Source organism: Pseudorasbora parva, chromosome 21 (assembly GCF_024679245.1).
Source record: "Pseudorasbora parva isolate DD20220531a chromosome 21, ASM2467924v1, whole genome shotgun sequence".
Classification (NCBI taxonomy): Eukaryota; Metazoa; Chordata; class Actinopteri; order Cypriniformes; family Gobionidae; genus Pseudorasbora; species Pseudorasbora parva.
In genome coordinates, this window is record NC_090192.1 from 3,120,364 (window position 1) to 3,142,214 (window position 21,851).

The following is a 21,851-nucleotide window of genomic DNA, read 5'->3' on the forward strand; positions in this document are numbered from 1 at the left end:
AGCCATTATGTTAAAGTCCCCATGAAATCAATTTTATTTTTTTAATTTTTTTAGTATTAATATATTATCTTACTGTTATCTATAAGCTACTGTGGTCCAAAATAATGCCAACATTCACATTTAGAAGATATAAGTGTTCAGAACTTAGTCTCTCACTTCCACCAGTATGGTTTGAGTTTCTGTCCAATCAAATGCTGAATCTGAAGCCCTGCCCCCTACATTATAAACGGACGCTGAAATCGCTCACTTCGCACATTTACTGTTGTCTACATGTTTAATGGCACATATTGCACTATATAGGTGATAGGAAACGATCAGACAGTGCACTATATAGGGGATAGGAAACAATCAGACAGTGCACTATATAGGGGATAGGGAACGATCAGACTGCACTATATAGGGGATAGGGAACGATCAGACAGTGCACTATATAGGGGATAGGGAACGATCAGACAGTGCACTATATAGGGGATAGAGAATGATCAGATAGTGCACTATATAGGGGATAGGGAACGATCAGACAGTGCACTATATAGGGGATAGAGAATGATCAGATAGTGCACTATATAGGGGATAGGGAACGATCAGACAGTGCACTATATAGGGGATAGGGAACGATCAGACAGTGCACTATATAGGGGATAAGGAACGATCAGACAGTGCACTATATAGGGGATAGGGAATGATCAGACAGTGCACTATATAGGGGGTCACACACTGTAAATTTCTATTGGGGTAAATGCCCCCGAAGTTAGTTTTCACATTAGTGTCACAATAACCGCTGCAGTGATCAAGTCAGCACAGACCAGAAAACAGACTTCTTTGAATTCTGCACAGAACGATATTTAAAGAGATATGGAGGAGATTAGGAGGAAACTGTGGCTTTACCGAGCTCAGCGGCTCTGATATAAACTAAACACTATTGGTTATTTTTAAAACGGGAAGGAGCTTTTCAATATGCCCTGCCCTGTCTTCCTGTTTCAGTGGAAATTACGTCAACAAATTGAATAATGCTGTGACTTTTCAACGTTTGCTGCATCAAATATCGCGCACTGAGTACTACATTTGAATTTGAATTTACTTTGTTAATATAAAAAAAGTATGTTCTATATAGTGTGAATGTAATCATGTGACCTACCGATGTCAGTTGCGTCACATCACTGCCATTCATAAATCCTCTCCAGTGGCCTCATGGGATAGTAAAGTGTCCATCGAATGCACACTTCAGAGTTTTTCTGGAAGTAGTAGGTCATCCGGGGATTTTCCATTCTGTATACTGCTGGTTTGCCATAATGTTTTTCGCATGCTATTTATAGTAAGGAAGTATGCGACTTTGGATGCAGTTGATGTCTTGAGAACTAATTTGACTAATTAGTCCAGTGGTAATCGGTCTAGACCCATCTACCTTTTTATATAACTGACTTTAAAAAGTTAAGACCAGTCTTAAAGAAAAACAATTAGACAACTAACTTTTAAGACTAGTCTAAGCAGTTTATGTGTCTCGCCTTAAGACCGAGGTTCTGCAATGTTGCAGGAGTAAACAATTTCTGACTCGGTGTTGTAAAACATGCGTATAAAAACATGTGTGCACATTTTGTGAATGTTTGGCTGTGTTTATGGGCACCGTTCCACATCCACATTGCAGACTCACCGAGCCACACACCAAGATACCGAAGTGTGTAGCAAAGGACAGTGGAAAAGCTGAGGAAACGCTATTGCACAATCTTCTTCCGAATGTTCAGCAACCACTAAGTAAAGCTCTTGATTGTTTCAGGTGGAACAGTGACATGAGAGGATCACCAAAAGATAAACAAGCGCGAGCAAGAAAGCATGCTTGATTTTGAGCAGCTCCGGTCATGAGCATCGCTCCGTCAGCAGGGGTATAAATGTATCTGGCAAGTGGATTGAGAAAGAAAAAGAGCAGATTTTGGCAGGAAACTTGTGTCTAAACCACCACAAACAGGCCCGATGTTCACAAAGGTGGTCACGGTGGCCACAAAACAGCCTTCGGCAGTGCACAGAGCCCACACAAACCCTAACGACACACAGAAACATGGTGCCTAGTTATTTCAGACCAGGAGAAAATATACACACGCAGAGTTTGGCTTCCAGTGGCTTTAGCAAAGGAATCTAAACATGTTCTGCACTTTAATGTCAGTAAACTATTACTCTAGGGTGTTTAAGACCGATACTAAAGCCTCGAATGAACTGCACTCTAGTATCTGTCAATCTCATGATTTCATATTGCTCAGTGGATGAATGCATGAATCAGTAAGTAGATATCAAAATCATTTATTGGTCTTGGTTTATCTTATATGTAATTGGATGTGTGTCATGAGGAATTTTGATTTTTTTTTTTTTTTTATTAGAACAGATACTGAGCTGTGAAATTTATATGCAGAACTGCTAACGAGAATTCTCTTAAAGCATTGAATCTTTCTGATAAACTGTTGCTTTCCCTTCAATTAAAGGTGCAGTGTGTACATTTTAGCGGCATCTAGTGGTGAGGTTGTGAATTGCAACCGCACACCACTCACTGCTTCCTTTCGGAGCATATAGAGAAGCTACGATAGCCGACACAGGACAAAAAATGCCATTGTCGGAGAGAGCAGAGAGTGACTCTTTAGAGCATTTAGTTCCTTTCGGGCCACCGTAGAAACATCGTAGCCACCGTAGAAACGGCGCAAAATGGAGACTTCTCTGTAAGGGGACCCGCGGTGTGTGTGTAGAAATGGCTCATTTGAAGGTAATAAAAACATAACGGTTCATTATGTAAGGTCTTTATACACAACTGAAGACATAGTTATGTATATTATATTACATTTCTGTCAATAGATCCTCATAAATACTACACACTGCAACTTTAACTATCCATTACATTTTCTGTTATAATTAGGAGTGTGACGATACACAATATTGGGTTCACAAAAACGATACAAGACAATATTTTAACACTATTTTTAAGAAATCTTGAAGATTAAATAAATGAATTGAAAAATAGTATTTTATTTGATTACATAACAATCCTGAAATAATTGTCTTGACAGTTTTACTTTGACTATGAAGTCATATGACTACTAACACGAACACGCTTCCATCCTTCTCTCCACTCTCCGAGGCAGATATTTCTAAACTCATCCTTTCCAATCACCCTACTACCTGTCCACTTGATCCTATTCCCACTCACCTCCTTCAGGCTATTTCTTCTTCAATCACTCCTGCACTCACTCACATTGTCAACACTTCTCTTCACACGGGAACCTTTCCCACAGCATTTAAGCAGGCTCGGGTAACCCCACTGCTTAAGAAACCCTCTCTGAATCCAGCACTTTTAGAAAACTACCGACCGGTATCCCTTCTGCCTTTCATTGCAAAGACCCTTGAGCGAGTTGTGTTCAATCAACTCTCTAGGTTTCTTGAACAGGACAACCTCCTAGACAACAACCAATCCGGTTTCAAAAGCGGCCATTCGACTGAGACGGCCTTGCTCTCGGTAACTGAGGCACTGAGACTGGCAAAAGCAGCTTCCAAATCCTCAGTGCTCATTCTGCTGGATCTGTCTGCTGCTTTTGACACAGTTAACCACCAGATCCTCCTGTCAACACTTAAGAGGACGGGGATCTCAGGATCTGCTCTCCAGTGGTTCAGGTCTTACCTCTCTGGTAGGTCCTACAGGGTGTCATGGAGAGGTGAAGTGTCTAAGTCTTATAATCTAGCTACTGGGGTTCCCCAGGGCTCAGTCCTTGGACCACTTCTCTTCTCCATCTACATGTCATCATTAGGTTCTGTCATTCAGAAACACGGCTTCTCCTATCACTGCTATGCGGATGACACTCAACTCTACTTCTCATTTCAACCAGATGATCCTACAGTCAGTGTTCGTATCGCTGCCTGTCTGACAGACATTTCTGACTGGATGAAAGAGCATCATCTTAAACTCAATCTTGCAAAGACAGAATTACTTGTTTTCTCAACCAACCCAGCACTTCATCAAAATTTCTCCATTCAGCTTGGTTCATCGACCATAACTCCATCAAGGACAGCAAGAAACCTTGGAGTTGTGATTGATGACCAGTTAAACTTCACTGACCACATTACTGCAACAGCCCGGTCCTGCAGATTTGCTTTATACAACATTAGAAAGATTAGACCCTTCCTATCAGAACAGGCTGCACAACTCCTGGTTCAAGCTCTTGTTCTCTCCAGACTGGATTATTGTAATGCTCTTCTGGCTGGGCTTCCAGCATGCACTATCAAACCCTTGCAGCTGATCCAGAATGCAGCGGCGAGAGTGGTCTTTAATGAGCCGAAGAGAGCGCATGTTACGCCTCTCTTCATCAAACTGCACTGGTTGCCAATGGCTGCTCGCATCAAATTCAAGGCACTAGTTATCGCCTACAAAACAACCTCTGGCTTGGCACCAATATACCTAAATTCACTTGCTCAGACTTACACACCCTCCAGAAGCTTGCGTTCTGCGAGCGAGCGGCGCCTCGTGGTTCCATCCCAAAGAGGCTTGAAATCGCTCTCACGGACATTTTCCTGGACCGTTCCTACTTGGTGGAATGACCTGCCGATCTCAATTCGTGCTGCCGAGTCTGTAGCCATTCTTAAAAAACGTCTTAAGACACATCTTTTCCATTTGCACTTGACCAATACAGAATAGCACTTACTGATCACCACAGCAACGACCAAAAGCGTACACTCCGGGATCATATCTACGTCTCTCATCCGGATTTGCGCCTTCAGGCGGGTATGTTACATAGTAATCATAACTATCAGAATCCAGTGTTCTGTATATTGCGTACGTGAGTTTTTGTTGTAGATGGCTATTGCTGCGCGTTTAGCTACAATACAAAACCAACCCATTGGGCCACTGAATCTGCATTAACGACAACAGCTGGGGCAACAGCCTTAGTCCTAATGGGTTGTAGCTATCTTAGCTATCAAAATCCAGTGTTCGGCACTGTGCGGACGTGAGTTTTTGTTGTAGATGTCTGTCTTTAAAAAAAAAAAAAAAAAAAAAAAAAAAAAAAAAAAAAAAAAAAAAAAAAAATTGTGTATTGTGCTAATTAATTGAGATTTCTTACAGCTCTTACAGGTTTTTGGCCTTGTCTGTTCCGTTGCTTCTATTACTCTCCCCTTTTTTGTAAGTCGCTTTGGATAAAAGCGTCTGCTAAATGATTAAATGTAAATGTAAATGTAAATGTATGAATTATAGCAGGATTGCAACAGCTGATGCAATTTTTTTTTAAAACCTATATATTATATATTTATTTTAAGTTGTCCAAAATTGTTTGATATTAATATTTGTTGGCTGATCCTGGATATTTAACTTTACATGCTTATTTCCCTATTTTCACATTTAGATTATCTTTATTTTCCCTTAAAGTCAGTCACCATAAAATCAAAATGGACAGTTCTTATTTTTTTATGTTATATTTTCTTTTAAAATTCATATCCTTCATAATCTCGAATCAGAATAACTTCTCTGATGACGAGGGCGGGGCAACCTGTCACTCACATGAGATCCACCAATAGCAAATCACAACCATACAATCAATTCCCCACAGACAAAATCAAGCCCCGCCCTACATCTGTTCTTGCCCATTAAGCCGTTTCATTTGGATATTGTCACAATAGGGAGGCAAACACTAAGAATATATGATAAGATCGAGATGAACAGAAGTCTTCATGCCTGTTGCAGCAGTCTAGGCTCTTGTAAATCACTTCATAAGTATCTCAATATGTCCATCCTGTTACTGGCCAACAGTATTAATGTGGTCTTCACTGACCTTAAATTACTGTGTGTGTGTGTGTGTGTGTGTCCGAGAGAATGAGATCCATCTGTAGGTGCTCCCTGCATGTGCTTCAGTTTAACCCCCTAATCAGAGCCGTGTTGCTGGCGCATCAGTCCACCCCCACCAAAAAATACATTATTAAAATACTTTTTAGTTCAGAAATGTGTGAATTGCAATTTATTGTAATTTTGAATGCATTCATAGATCCAGGCAGAATAAATAAATAGCGTAATTTCATTGATCTTTATACTAGCACAGATGAAAATTCAGATATTAACAAGTTGAATGAGTTTGGAACAACATGAGGGTTGAGTGAATGATGTCTGAACTACCCCTTTAAGTTGAGATGTCCTGTCTAGGTTAGTCAGGCTAGAGTTACCCTGCACAGGGCATGAGAAGGACCCGTGGTAAGGAGCTTACGGCTTTGCCAGAAACCATTGGTGATGGAATGCACTTCCTCTCAGTCTTAGTGCTGGCGCTTGACCACTTGGAACAGCGAGATGCATTAATGAGAGGCTTTTGTGTAAAAGCACTGGAGTAATGAGAGAGAGAGAGAGAGAGAGAGAGAGAGAGAGAGAGAGAGAGAGAGAGAGAGAGAGAGAGAGAGAGAGAGAGAGAGAGAGCTGTACAGCTCAAGCCATGTGGGGCTGCATATAGAGATATCCATACGCCAGGAATAATATAAATATGAAAGGTATTCATTTGTGTGAATTTATGTGCTTGATTCTTTCTTATCTTCTCATGCCTCTCTTCTCCTTCTTTATCCAGGTTATACCTCATTCTGCAGATTCTTAAAGGGACAGTACAACCAAAAATGTATTCACCCTTTATTTACTCAGCCTCATGTTGATCCTAACCTGTATTATTAGGGGCCAAGCATCGAAGTTGCCATGGCATCTATTGTATCAGTTAGTTGTTTTCTTCTTATTATTCCTCTTCTGGCTGGAAGTCTATGACAGCCCATAGAATAATATGGTAAAAGTTGTGAAATTTGGCACACTGATAGAGGTCAGTTCGAACATTCACCACAGCAAATTTGGAGTTTCTAACTTAATCCCTCTTGCGCCACCAACTGTCCAAAATTAAATTTACGCTACAAACTTTTGAACCATAAGTGCTAGAAACAAAATTCCTTGCAAAATTCGATTGAACTCTGACATGAAAAAATGTCCTGCCAAAAAGCCAACTTTTTTCGAACTCCTCCTAGACAGTTTGTACGATTAAAATGTACAGATGTTCAGATCATCTTCAGACCATGCTGGCAAAAAGTTATCAAGGTTTTTTTTTTTTTTTAAAACCCAACCGTTCTCAAATAACATGCAAACAATTTTAATGAGGAGCAAATGATCCATAGACTGGGTAAACTCAGCCCGATGTGCCGGCGATTGAATCTCACCCTGCAGCTCAGGCTAGAAACCTGTACATATTTTTATCCTGCTTCTGTTAGAAATTTGTGGGGACCAATTACAAACCGGCTTGGCGTGCTATTGGCGGGTTTAACATGGATAGAGAAGTGATAAGTCGTTAGTCTGTTTGGTTGAAGGACTATCTAATTGCATACAGAGTCATTTGAACTATGCCCGTTGATCACACCTCTTGTACAGTAAAAATACAGAGCAGACTCCCCAGACCAATGTCCAATCTTAAAAGACTAAGCTTGGTCTGGTGATAGCCAAACAAAATGTTCCACCAAATTGGACGCAATCTCCGCAATGCTTTAGCCTATTCAGACCAAGCATGGTACATTTTATCGCAAACATGACCTGAGGCTACATGCAGCGCTTCAGCACAGCGCCACTTACTGGTCAGGAGATATGAAAAATGTACTTTTTTGCTTATAACTTACTTCTGAATGGAACGATTGCAGTCGAATGATAACCAATTTTCCCATTTTGACTATGGTGGCCGTTGGCCATTTTGAAACTGGGTATGTCATCGGGACCATGCCTTAAGGTACCCAAAACGTTTTGAGACAGCACCACATTGTGCTCCAAAGTTATAATGGAATTTCCAAATATGCTAATCATTTTTGATTAATTTAGCTTATTTGAAAGGTGCACTATGTAGGATTTTTGCAGTAAAATATCCAAAAACCACCAGGCCAGTGTTTCATAATTTGTTCAGTTGAGTTCTGATAATATCCCAAATTTTTCCAACTATTTGTAAATCGTGAGAAAATTGCTATTTTAACCAATGAGCCGGGACGTCTGAGGGAGTCGCCTGTCGATTGCATCATATCTGAGTTATCCTCGGTTATGGTTTTATTCTGCAGAAACTCTTTACTCTTAGCAGTGTGAACAAGTGTCACAGCAGCCGCTGAGCGAACGCACAGAGTAACGTCATAACATCATCTCACCACACTCAGATGTGTCTAATATGATAAACAGAACTGCGTTACCTCATACTCATGACCGGAAAAGCTGAAATGGTGCCGACGACTGTGTCCCGTCATAATAAAAGTCCCGCTGCTGGCGAGGTGTGTGTTGTTCATCTCATTATCAATCGTTCCAGCGGCCTCGCTCAGCTCCTCAACACTCACTCCTGCTCTGCTTCACTACAGTAACGTTAATAATCACATCCGTCAACATGATTTCTGACCGAGTCCTATCCCGAGTCTTTCCCACCGGCTGTGAGGTGAAGAGCACATGTTCCAAGATTCTGCGCTCAAACTTGGCGTCATCAAACTACGCCTTTGTTTTGAATAGACGCCCTCTAGGGGACGGAAAAGTTACATAGGGTAGCTTTAATGAAACTGGGCTTGATCGAGTCCTTGGGTCACCATTTTTCTGAAGCTCCCATCCATGCTTGCTTGTTATATATTGTTGATTTTTGTGCTAGGCCCCGATAATTGCCGCTTGCAGCTATAATTTAGTTTTTTTCTGTCAAACACAAAAGACGTTAGACAGGATTTTCATGTTCTCTTTCATATAGTGGAAGTGAATGGTGACCAAGGGCTGTCAAAAAAGCAGCATGACAATACTCAACACAACGTCTGAAGTCATGCTGTACACTGTAAAAAATCCAACTTGCAAATTGTTGACTCAGTTTCAGATTTTAAGTTGAGTGGACAAATTTTTGACCACAATGTTGAGTTTACTTATAAGAACGATTTCACTGCAAGTTTACTAATATGTCGTCCACTGAACACAAACAAGTAAGTTGAGAAAACGTAATGTTTTAATTTATTCATAACTTCCCGTCATCGCGCATGCGCAGAATGCCAGCGCTGTACCTTGCACGGGGTTTCCTCCTTCAACCACGCTTTGGAAGGGACTGGATTTCATCTGGTTGAGGTAAGTTTTCTTTAAGTTTTATGAATAAATTAAGCTACATATATGGCACACCTTGTTTGTTAAATGTTAAAAGACTAAACTCATACTAAAGCATGTGGTGATTAGTTATCTTGTTTGTTATCTGTTATGTTCGGTGATGCTTTTAGCAGTCTGTTAACATTTGAAGGTATGTACATATACAGCTACAGTATGGCTGGATGGACTATATTTTTGTGGAGACTATATAAAATGTAGGTCTATATTGCTAGATTGTCCACGTAGCACAGTAACGTCTATTTAAAGCTGCACTTTGTAAACACTTTTTTATGTTCAAAATTGACGAAATAGATACAATGAACAAGTATTTTATGAATCCATTTTTCAAACCATGTTTTTGTCTTATCTTGAATCATTACGCTACACCTATAATACATGTTTATTTTGGGATTATTTTAGCTCAGTCGGCGTCGATGCGGAGTAGCACAGTACTTTCGGCGTGACTCGTCCTCATAGACATAAACAGAGAAGTAGTTCCGACTACAATGTTCTTCCGCAAGACGCATGCACACCGTTTTGTTTTGATTAACGCGCGCCAAAAGTTACAGCTTCAACGTTATTGACAACTTAGACAAGTGTGAGGACACATGTTTGAACGAGAAAAGAATAAGAAGCACGTGCATGATGTTAAAAATGTTAAAGACAGCATGTAAGTGCTAATTTTTTGTGTTTATTGCAATTTGATAGTGAAACATATACCCAATTTTGTCAAAAAGCTCACAGTGGGTAGCATTACCTTAAACACAGTAGGTTATGTCTTATGTGAACATAAATAATTTAGTGAATCCAAGATGTTTTAGTAGGATGGATTCGATATGTGCTTTAGCTCTTAAAGGAACAGCAATCTTACCTGCCGTCTTGTGTATTGTTACTCAGACAACAAGACAAATCACTTAATGCTCTTTTATATCTTTATAAATACATTTATATTTAGTTAATACAGTGAAGACTATGCATTGGGTTGTAATATCTTGTTATTATTCCATTTCTGTAATGCTACATGTTAAATTAACACACTGTAACTGCTTTTGTGTTTGTTTTTGTATTTGTCCTGTTTAGAAAAAAGGAAAAAAAAGCAACAACATCAAACATCAGTGATGCATTGACAAAAATCTGGCAGATGTGCAAAAATGTGACCTTTTGAAAGATCAGGTGAGTTTATTATTTTTAGATCTAAATGAAGTGTACACTTAATTTTTACTGTTATAACAATGTTTTAGTTTTTTCAGGGTCTGTGCTGAGTATTACAGGAGAGCACCTTTTCTCTTCATTGGATGAACACACATCTAGTTGTACAGAGAATGGAGATGAGATGAAGTTCTTACTAAACCAACTTGAACATCAGGTAATTGTTTAGCATGTGATATATGTTTGATTAAAGGTTGAATGGTGTCATCTCTCTGTCAAGCTAAGTCCCATGCCTCTCTTTGGATATAACTTGTTCCATAATTGTTTTTTCTGTCTTTTAGTCACATACACTCCATTGTACTTGCTCAAAGAAAGGCCACAACTTTCAGAGGGACCTTTGTTTATGAGAGAAGTTTGGAAACATCCTGAAGACTTGCCTGGTAAGATGATGTGTCATCATCAGCATATACACTCATGCCTGAAATACTTCACCTTTTCACCTGTTTATCAGGTCTATTTTGTCAAAAAGCTCACAGTGGGTAACATTACCGTAAACACAGTAGGTTATGTCTTAAGTGAACACAAATAATTTAGTGAATCCAAGATTTTTTAGTAGGATGTATTAGATATGTGCCTTAGCTCTTAAGGGGACAGCAATCTATGTACCTGCTGTCTTGTTGTTACTCAAACAACAAGACAAAATCACTTAATGCTCTTTTGTATCTTTATAAATACATTTATATTTAATTAATACAGTGAAGACTATGCATTGGGTTGTTTTCACATTGTTTTATTCCATTTCTGTAATGCTACGCGTTAAATTAACACACTGTAACTGCTTTTGTGTTTGTTTTTGTATTTGTCCTGTTTAGAAAAAAAGAAAAAAAGCAACAACATCAAACATCAGTGATGCATTGACAAATATCTGGCAGATGTGCAAAAAATTTGACCTTTTGAAAGATCAGGTGAGTTTATTATTTTTAGATCTAAATGAAGTGTACACTTAATTTTTACTGTTATAACAATGTTTTTGTTTTTTTCAGGGTCTGTGCTGAGTATTACAGGAGAGCACCTTTTCCCTTCATTGGATGAACACACATCTAGTTGTACAGAGAATGGAGATGAGATGAAGTTCTTACTAGACCAACATGAACATCAGGTAATTGTTTAGCATGTGATATATGTTTGATTAAAGGTTGAATGGTGTCATCTCTCTGTCAAGCTAAGTCCCATGCCTCTCTTTAAATATAACTTGGATATAACTTGTTCCATATTTGTTTTTTCTGTCTTTCAGTCACTCCATTGTACTTGCTCAAAGAAAGGCCACAACTTTCAGAGGGACCTTTGTTTATAAGAGAAAAGTTTGGAAACATCCTGAAGACTTGCCTGGTAAGATGATGTGTCATCATCAGCATATACACTCATGCCTGAAATACTTTACCTGTTCAGCTGTTTATCAGGTCCTTTTAGGTATACAAAAATTATCATTTGCTCTCTGTCAGCCAAAAGGCAGAGTAAAGAGACGAAAGCAGGGTACAAAGTCATGGTAAAAAATACTAAATTGAAAAATCATATTTGAAACTTTCTCAGTGATCAGTTTGATTTCATCTGAGAGCACAAATTCAACAAGTTGTTGTTGAATCAGCATTGTAATTACATCAATGCTGAAATGGCTTCTAACAGCACAGGTTCAGGTGTGGCAGTGTTTGGGCTTGGGAAATATAATATGTTTATCAGTTTTAGTTCAATGGCTGAATTTGAACAAGCTTAAAAGGTTAGTTCAACGAAAAATGAAAATTAGCCCATGGTTTGTTCACCCTGAAGTCATTCTAGGTGTATTGGACATTCTTCATATACGCAGAGTTAAATAAAAAATATCATGGCTCTTCAAAGCTTTCTAATGGCATTGAATGGTGGTTTCTGTTTTGAAGTCCATAAAAGTGCATCTATCCATCATAAAACTGTATCTTTCATTCATTCATTCAAGCGAAGTAGCGTGTTTGTGTAAGAAAAATATCCATACTTAAAACTGTATAGACTAAAATATCTAGCTTCCAACGGTATGCAAGTCAACATGCGCTTGTGTGTGGGGCAGTTATATGATGGATAGAATAGCTGATGGATGGGTAGGTAAAAATGCGCTTTTTAATATATAACTCTGATATAACTCTGACACAAAGAAAGTTATATACACCTAGGATGGCTTGAGGGTGATTAAATCATGGTCTAATTTTCATTTTTGTGAGGAACTAACCCTTTATAATCAGGGCCACCTTTACTTTTCAAATAAAGTTACATGAGCATGTTTAGGAACACACTGAACACTGTGGTCCACTGGAAAATCCCTAATTTTATGCTTATTTCTATTGCAGGACATAGAGCCAGGATAAAGGGAGAAGATGAGGATCTTAACCATCTTTGAAAATGATGCCACCATCCACTCAAACCCAAATATAAGGTGCCTCTCTGTAGTACTAAGAGCAGATTGGACCAGGTAATGTGCAATACCTTTGCTGCAATTGTTACTAAATATTTTTTTCAAAAGTGTTTAATGTTCTTGACCCCAGTGCTCAGCAAGAGTGGTCCTTAAAAAAATTGCTGCAGTCTTTATGGATAATCATAAGGTTGAGCATTTATTTATTTCAATTTGTACTCTAATTTAGTGCATAATCTTTTTTTGTTTATAAATATTGAAGAGTGGAGTAGAAGTTCATCACCTTCTAATGTACCTATTGGAGACAGAAAATGCTGTTTTGCAGAATTGTCAATAAAAATTTTCTGTAATGATGGCAATGTATTTTGTATTGTGTTGTATTTTCAGTGTGGTTTGTTCTGGCTGCATTTGGATTCTTAATGTGGTGGGTACACAAGTATCTGGGTTAGATATTTGAAGAAAGTTAAACCAACTTACAAAAAGTACAAAGTTGAGTTAACTTAAAAAAATAAAGCAACCAGCTGCAAAGCATTTTTGAGTTTACTGAACTCCAAGACCTCTGAAGTTGTGCTAACTTGTTTCTTTGAGTTGGACTGGTAGTTAGATGGACTTACTGAGTAAAGTATAATTAACTTAATCAAATAAGTTTAGTGAACTTTCAAAAATGATTTGGCATAACTTCAACCACTGAAGTTGAGTAAACTCAAAAATGCTTTGCAGCTGGTTGCTTTATTTTTTTAAGTTAACTCAACTTTTTTTTTTTTACAGTGTAGCTTTGTGTGATGAACAGACTGAAAACTATTTTGTCACACACACACACACACACACACACACACACACACACACACACACACACACACACACACACACACACACACACACACACACACACACACACACACACACACACACACACACACACAGACACACATGTTGGTCTATGTGGTTTACAGGGACTCTCCATAGGCGTAATGGTTTTTATACCGTACAAACCGTATTTTCTATCCCCTTACACAGCCCCTGCCCCTAAACCTACCCATCACAGGAAACATTCTGCATTTTTACTTTCTCAAAAAAACATAATTTAGTATGTTTTTAAAGCTATTTGAATTATGAGGACATTTGATATGTCCTCATAAACCACATTTATAGTGTAATACCAGTGTAATACCCATGTAGTTATACAAATTTGTGTCCTCATAAACCACATAAACAGACACACACACACACACACACACACACACACACACACACACACACACACACACACACACACACACACACACACACACACACACACACACACACACACACACACACACACACACACACACACACACACACACACACACAGTAGTCATATTTTCTAAGAAATATTAATACAATATTATGTCAACATTAAAATTAATTACCTCCCTGCCCCCCGCCTCATAAAAATAATCAAAATTAACTTTAGTTCAGATATAAAAAAAATAGGAGGCGTATTAAAAGAGGTGTATTAAAGTCATTATATATATGAATGGCATTTTTATGTAGTTTTAAATACATGAATTGAAACTCCACAGATAGTATCTGCTCAAAATGCATATATTTCCTGTAATATAACATGCACCAAAGTGGCAGAATTGCTCAGTGATTCAATGAACGTCCAGTGTTTATCACTGTTATCAGGGTATCCACTCTTTTATAAATCATGTTAACTGAAAAATGATTGGCTGACACATGTTCCAGGTCCTGCTCTGACATGGTGTCCGCTTTGCAACTGGACAGTAAACCTCCAAACACCACTTGCATTAGCTCATTATTTTTGCCTTTGCTGTTATGGGTTGTGTTACGTAATGCTGGCCAGTATTAAATCGAGCAGAAGAGCATACTGGTCTGTCCCATGAGCTCCAGGGGAGATTGGCCATAGGAAATCCCAGTTAGGTTGGGCTCTGAGCTCTTTAATGACATCAGCTCATGAAATGCGCACCATCCCTACCATGTGTGTGAACAAACACACTTTTGATCACGATCAGTTCTTGACATTAGACGCAAGTTCGATCACCATGCAAGCTGTCACTGGGATGGGACCCTTTAAACCGGTTCTGATATGTACCTTTACGTTTCTAATCTGCACTCTTTACGTACAATGGTATACCTTTTGAAAGGCTACCGCCCCAGTGACAGCTTTTTTTCTGAGAGTGTGGCATATTTTCCCATCAACATCAGATCATCAAAACAGACGAACCCACATTATGGGATTTTCCTCTTAATCGCTGTAAAAAAAGCTGTAAAACGGCGCATGAAAGATTTTGTTCAGTCCATTTAAAGTTGTTGTTGTGATTATTGACGGCAACGTTGGAAAAAGGTCAGGACGCAAATCACAGCTCGTAAAAGGCGGATTCTGTCGTTTGTTTTTTGCCTTAATTGGCGACGGGTGTCTCAGTGCTGCAGTACCAGCTGCGGCTGCGTTCAAAGACGAGCACAAGGACCTCTCCGTTCTGTTAGAAGACGTAATTGGAGTCCATATTATGCAGTTAGGCCTCATGGTTTCTGTCAGTGAGCATGTTGTTGTCTTTTGAGTTACTTGTAATAGCTTTCTTCTGCTGTGAGGCTGGCACAGAAATACTTGCATACACACTTGCGCTCGTTTGGTACTAGGCAGAAAGCTTCTTTATATACTGTCAGATTTAGAGCACATTTTTATGCCATGCTGTAATATTGCTCTGTGGTTAATTAATGTACAATTTTGTGGTTTATTTATGGATTTAGCTAATCATTTTATCCAAAGCAACTTATAAAAGAGGAGCAAAAGCAATTTGTCTAAAAGCCAACAAATATTCATAATAAACACTGCCAGGTTTATTAGACAACTAGATTTCGAAACAAGCTAGATGTCATGCATAAGAGAAATAAACGAAAAGAGAGTTAGACAGTGAGATTTGATCAGGTCAATAGCTTAAACAAGTTAGTGACATGCTCAGTTATTTTGTTGTTGTTGTCTAGATGTATTCATTTGTTTTAAAATGCATTCAAATTGAAATTCCAGTAGTTTGGCACAATTGTTTAGTATTTCTTGGCACAGTCTTTTATTATTTCCTGTGGTTCTCAAAGTGTGACCACAAAAACCAATAAAAAAGGAAATGATGTCATAGAGGCCGACCTCTGCAGACCCTCATGACTGTGTCAAGGACAGTAAGTCTCTAAAAATATCAGATAATTTGACCTTTTCATGACAAAGCAAGGTTAGTTTAGGCTGTAAAATGTGTTGCAATTCCAAATATTTTCAATGGGGTATTTTTTTTTCTTGGCCATATTATATTTTTTAGTTACATAAGAATGAACCTCATTGGTTCTCGCTGAAGCTCAAACGTGATGCGTAACACGAGAATGAACCTCATTGGTTCTCGCTGAAGGTCAAACGTGATGCGTAACACGAGAATGAACCTCATTGGTTCTCGCTGAAGCTCAAACGTGATGCGTAACACGAGAATGAACCTCATTGGTTCTCGCTGAAGCGCTAACATGATGCGTTACATGAGGATGAACCTCATTGGTTCTTGCTGAAGCTCAAACGTGATGCGTAACACGAGAATGAACCTCATTGGTTCTTGCTGAAGCTCAAACGTGCTGCGTAACACGAGTATGAACCTCATTGGTTCTTGCTGAAGCTCAAACGTGATGCGTAACATGAGAATGAACCTCATTGGTTCTTGCTGAAGCTCAAACGTGATGCGTAACACGAGAACGAACCTCATTGGTTCTCGCTGAAGCTCAAACGTGCTGCGTAACACGAGAATGAACCTCATTGGTTCTTGCTGAAGCTCAATCGTGATGCGTAACACGAGAATGAACCTCATTGGTTCTTGCTGAAGCTCAATCGTGATGCGTAACACGGCAATGAACCTCATTGGTTCTCGCTGAAGGTCAAACGTGCTGCGTAACATGAGAATGAACCTCATTGGTTCTTGCTGAAGCTCAAATATGATGCGTAACATGAGAATGAACCTCATTGGTTCTCACTGAAGCTCAAACGTGATTTGTAACACGAGAATGAACCTCATTGGTTCTCGCTGAAGCTCAAACGTGATGCGTAACACGAGAATGAACCTCATTGGTTCTCGCTGAAGCTCAAACATGATGCGTAACACGAGAATGAACCTCATTGGTTCTCGCTGAAGCTCAAACGTGCTGCGTAACATGAGAATGAACCTCATTGGTTCTCGCTGAAGCTCAAACGTGATGCGTAACACGAGAATGAACCTCATTGGTTCTCGCTGAAGCTCAAACGTGCTGCGTAACATGAGAATGAACCTCATTGGTTCTCGCTGAAGCTCAAACGTGATGCGTAACATGAGAATAAACCTCATTGGTTCTCGCTGAAGCTCTAACGTGATGCATAACACGAGAATGAACCTCATTGGTTCTCGCTGAAGCTCAAACGCGATGCGTAACATGAGAATGAACCTCATTGGTTCTCGCTGAAGCTCAAACGTGATGCGTAACACGAGAATGAACCTCATTGGTTCTTGCTGAAGCTCAAACGTGATGCGTAACATGAGAATGAACCTCATTGGTTCTCGCTGAAGCTCAAACGTGCTGCGTAACATGAGAATGAACCTCATTGGTTCTTGCTGAAGCTCAAACGTGATGCGTAACATGAGAATGAACCTCATTGGTTCTCGCTGAAGCTCAAACGTGCTGCGTAACACGAGAATGAACCTCATTGGTTCTTGCTGAAGCTCAAACGTGATGCGTAACATGAGAATGAACCTCATTGGTTCTCGCTGAAGCTCAAACGTGCTGCGTAACATGAGAATGAACCTCATTGGTTCTCGCTGAAGCTCAATCGTGATGCGTAACACGGCAATGAACCTCATTGGTTTTGCTGAAGCTCAAACGTGCTGCGTAACACGGGAATGAACCTCATTGGTTCTTGCTGAAGCTCAAAAGTGATGCGTAACACGAGAATGAACCTCATTGGTTCTCACTGAAGCTCAAATATGATGCGTAACATGAGAATGAACCTCATTGGTTCTCACTGAAGCTCAAACGTGATTTGTAACACGAGAATGAACCTCATTGGTTCTTGCTGAAGCTCAAACGTGATGCGTAACACGAGAATGAACCTCATTGGTTCTTGCACATAAAGCAAGCATTCTTAAGCTTCCATTTACCAAATCTGATATGTTTTGATGAATGTTTATAGGTGAATAAATGTCTAAATTAAATCTGTTCGTCAAATAAAATGATTGAGACTCTTTAGAAGGTTTTTGAAATAAGTCGCTATATTCATAAAGATTTGTTTTACGACACCTTTATGAACTTTTTTAAGTATAGGACAGTTAAGGGTTAGTTCACCCAAAAATGTAAATTCTGTCATTAACTCCTCACCCTAATGCTGTTGGACACCCGTCTGACCTCCAACTCACTACAGTGGCTCTACAATCATTTTATGAAGCCACGAGGATAGTTTTTGTGCGCAAAAAAAACGACTTATATAGTGATGTGCCGATTTCAAAACAAAGTTTCGAACCGTTATGAATCAGTGAATCGACTTATGATTCGGATCGCGTGTCAAACTGCTGAAGTCACGAACCGAATCAAGGAACGATTCACTGATTCATAACGGTTCGAAACTTTGTTTTGAAATCGGCACATCACTATATAAGTCGTTTTTTGGTTTTTTTTCGCACAAAAACTATTCTCGTGGCTTCATAAAATGATTGTAGAGGCGCTGTAGTGAGATGAGCTTTGTAACGACGTCTTTAGTGCCTTTATGGGTCTTGAGAGAGGAAATGACATTGGTGTCAATGAAGGCCTTTCTGAGCCATCGGATTTCAACACTAATATCTTCATCTGTGTGTGAAGATGAGCGGAGGTCTGACGGGTGTCGAACGGCATTAGGGTAAGTTATTAATGACAGAATTTTCATTTTCGGGTGAACTAACCCTTTGAAGTGACTTTAACTACCTGTGCATTGTTTGAGCACACACCTTCCAGCCAATCAGAACTCAGAATTTGCACAGACCATGGTCTAAACTGAAATAATGCAGACTGACTGTGTCATCTTATTCTACTTTTCAGAGAAATAAGCCTTACAGGCTGTAATTGATCTCATGAAAGTCAAATACATTTTATAGAACTGTAATAATGGACTTAGATGTAATGGTTATTGTCATCTTAAAGCTCGAGCCACACTTTGGAGGCTGAAGGTGGAAAAACCAGGTTGTCTCCTGCCGTCGTGTTCTCTTCCACGACTTGTCAAAGCGGTCTCTCATTTAAATACCTCAACAAATCACAGCCGCTGTAACTGCCCTACCCTGTCAAGCCTCATCTCAGCAGCGGTCAGCAGACACACATCAAATTGTAACATGCCGGGTATGGCAAATCCGTCTTGACTTTTACATGTGGGGAAAAATGAATCAGAACCAGGTCTTTTGACTTTTGTCTTGTATAAATTCGTTTCCACTTGTTTTCCACTGGGTTATTAAAGGAAGGAACACAAACTGCATCCAATCGCTCCGTACCAGGGGCATTATAGTAGTGATTTACACCAATCATCTTTAGATGTTATTCGTATTGACGTCAACTAATAGTAGTGTGATTATTATGATTAACTATTTGGCGAAAACTGCATGCAAAGAAAACAGCTGGGAGTTTTACAAAGCCTTCGGAGGGAAAAGCAGGGCGGTTTTTGAAGGCGCTCCAAGAAAAGTAGTATTTTCATGAGGATGCCAGTCTCTCCACCTCCGTCCTCCTGATTCTTGCACTCGGTTCATTCTTCCGAGTCTGGACATGGAGAAGGGAAGACCATAGCCTGAGTGTGGATTGTCAGTCCATGCCATCAGTCCAGCATGGCTCTGGTCCATACACCCTTAAAAATAAAGGTGCCAGAAAAAAACAAAAATGGGTTTCACAGTGATGCCATAGAAGAACCATTTTTAGTTCCCCAAATAACTGTTTTGTGAAAGGTTCTTTAAAGAACCATTTTTTTCCAAACCATTTTATAGTCTAAGATCCTTTTTGCACTACAAAGAACCTTCTGTGCAATGGAAAGGTTCTTTGGATATTAACGGTTCTTCATGGAACCACACGCTGCCGAAGAACCATGTAAGAGTGTGTACTGGACCTCTACAGGCTGTCTCAGAGGGTCCGGTATCAGCAGATGACGTCGCCTTCATGAGTCTTTAGTGTTTTGTGTGTATTTGCAGGTGTATGGGTTTTGTTGACTCATTATGGCCAGGGTTTTATCTCAGAGAAGAAAGAGTATATATGCATGTACAATATGTATTTATGTATCTATTTGACATATTGTCAAGGTACAGTTTGACAGAAAGAAATGTCATCTATCCATCCATTAATCCACCAGTCATTCTGTCCATCCATCCATCCATCCATCCATCCATCCATCCATCCATCCATCCATCCATCCATCCATCCATCCATCCATCCATCCATCCATCCATCCATCCATCATTCTCTCCATTAATCATCCGTCCATCATCCGTCCATCATCCGTCATTCCATCCATCCATCCATCCATCCATCCATCCATCCATCCATCCATCCATCCATCCATCCATCATTCTGTCCATTCATCATCCTTCCATCATCCATCCATCCATCCATACATCCATCCATACATCCATCCATCCATTCATCCGTCCGTCCGTCCGTCCGTCCGTCCGTCCGTCCGTCCATCCATCCATCTGGAACAACTATGCAGTTGAAAAGCCATTCCAGTCTATATCTGAATCCCACCCGCTCAAAATAAAGGACTTTGTTTGTGCTGGCATCAGGTTTCTCACTGCAAAAAACTTACTTAGTATTTTTGTCTTGTTTCTAGTCCAAACATCTAAAAATTAATAAAACAAGAAGTATTTACTAGACAAGTCTTGTTTTGGGAAAAATAAAAAATTACGAGAGTTTTTGCTTAAAATAAGCTAAATAATCTGCCAATGTGGTAAGAATTTTTTTTTTAGGGTGCGTTCACACTTGTCATGTTTGGTGTGATTAAAACGAACCCTGGTGCGATTGCTCGTTTAGTGCGGTTCATTTGAACATATGTGAACGCTGCCATCCAAACCCTGGAGCGCACCAAACAAGAGCTACATCTTTTTAGCGGTCTCGGTCCGCTTCCAGACGAACTCTGGTGCGGTTCGATTGATATATGGACGCAACACGGACCAAAGACATGTAAACGGACCAAAAACAGGACGTGATGTCACAAGATGCGACGCATAGTCAGCTGATTTGACGACGTGGAAAGAATGTAGAGCAACAAGGAGGTGCCTAATCAATATTTGGTCAGACGAGCATGTTTCGAAAATGCTAGAAGAAACGCACAAAAAGCATGCGTGGTCCTTCTCATCAGAGCACCTGTTGCCCATTATTATCCGGTACAGACGACAGAACAGCCGTCTCTTTTCTACATAACGGAGGAAATCCTGCTGCTGTTTTGAATGTTTTGAACATTTTATGAGCTCTTTATGAGTTCTCAGCGGGTAAAAATAATGCCATATGTACACGCATAAAATGATAGAGTTTAATCCGGCACACAGCATTGGTTTGAATGTTCGGTAAGCAGCTCCTACGTCATATAAGCCGACCAATCTGGTTGTGACCGTCTCCCTGAGCCTTTGGTTCGGTAACTTTAGGTTTCACTGTTAAAAATGCCAGTGTGAACGCACCCTCAAATTAAACAGAAAACAAGATTATTTTTCTTACCCCATTGGCAGATTCTTTTGCTTATTTTAAGTAAAAACTCTTAATTTTGATTATTTTTTTACCAAAACAAGACTATAATTTGTTCAAGTTTAGTAAATGTTTCTTAATGTAAGATTTTTTAGATGTTTAGACTAGAAACAAGACAAAAATACTAAGTAAGTAAAGCATTTCTTGCAGTGCAGTGACTGCGCAGTTTTCTGCTGAGTCACAGTCCTCCATTTCTTCTCCTCCTCTGCTCCTTCACGCCTGCCATAGTCTATCGAGACGACACGGCTGCTGTTGGGCCGCTTTAATGACTAACCTGCCCACCTCGCCCTCTCTTCCAGCTTCCCTGAGCGTGCCAGCGCACCGGCCCAAGGATTCCCTCTCTTTTATTCCTCCTTCCAGCGTTCCGCTACTTATTCCTCCTTCCGTCTGTTAGCGGACCGTTAGTCGCCCACTCAAGCC

General features: G+C 39.7%; 2 long non-coding RNA genes across 4 annotated transcripts in view; both read left to right on the top strand.

Annotated features, from left to right (window-relative positions):
• LOC137055906 (uncharacterized) overlaps nucleotides 1–21,851 on the top strand; it is a 105,319-nt gene that overhangs the window by 54,083 nt on the left and 29,385 nt on the right. The gene's annotated exons all lie outside the window — the stretch shown is intronic.
• Nucleotides 8,814–13,404, top strand: LOC137055932 (uncharacterized). 3 transcript variants are annotated; one of them, XR_010900130.1, is made up of 9 exons: nucleotides 8,814–9,094; nucleotides 10,190–10,282; nucleotides 10,360–10,475; nucleotides 10,600–10,698; nucleotides 11,131–11,223; nucleotides 11,302–11,417; nucleotides 11,553–11,647; nucleotides 12,631–12,752; nucleotides 13,080–13,404. It is a non-coding gene; the product is annotated as an uncharacterized lncRNA (long non-coding RNA). The 3 variants fall into 3 exon arrangements; XR_010900128.1 differs by lacking the exon at nucleotides 13,080–13,404 and having other exon boundaries at nucleotides 12,631–13,044; XR_010900129.1 differs by lacking the exons at nucleotides 8,814–9,094; nucleotides 13,080–13,404 and adding an exon at nucleotides 9,129–9,779 and having other exon boundaries at nucleotides 12,631–13,044.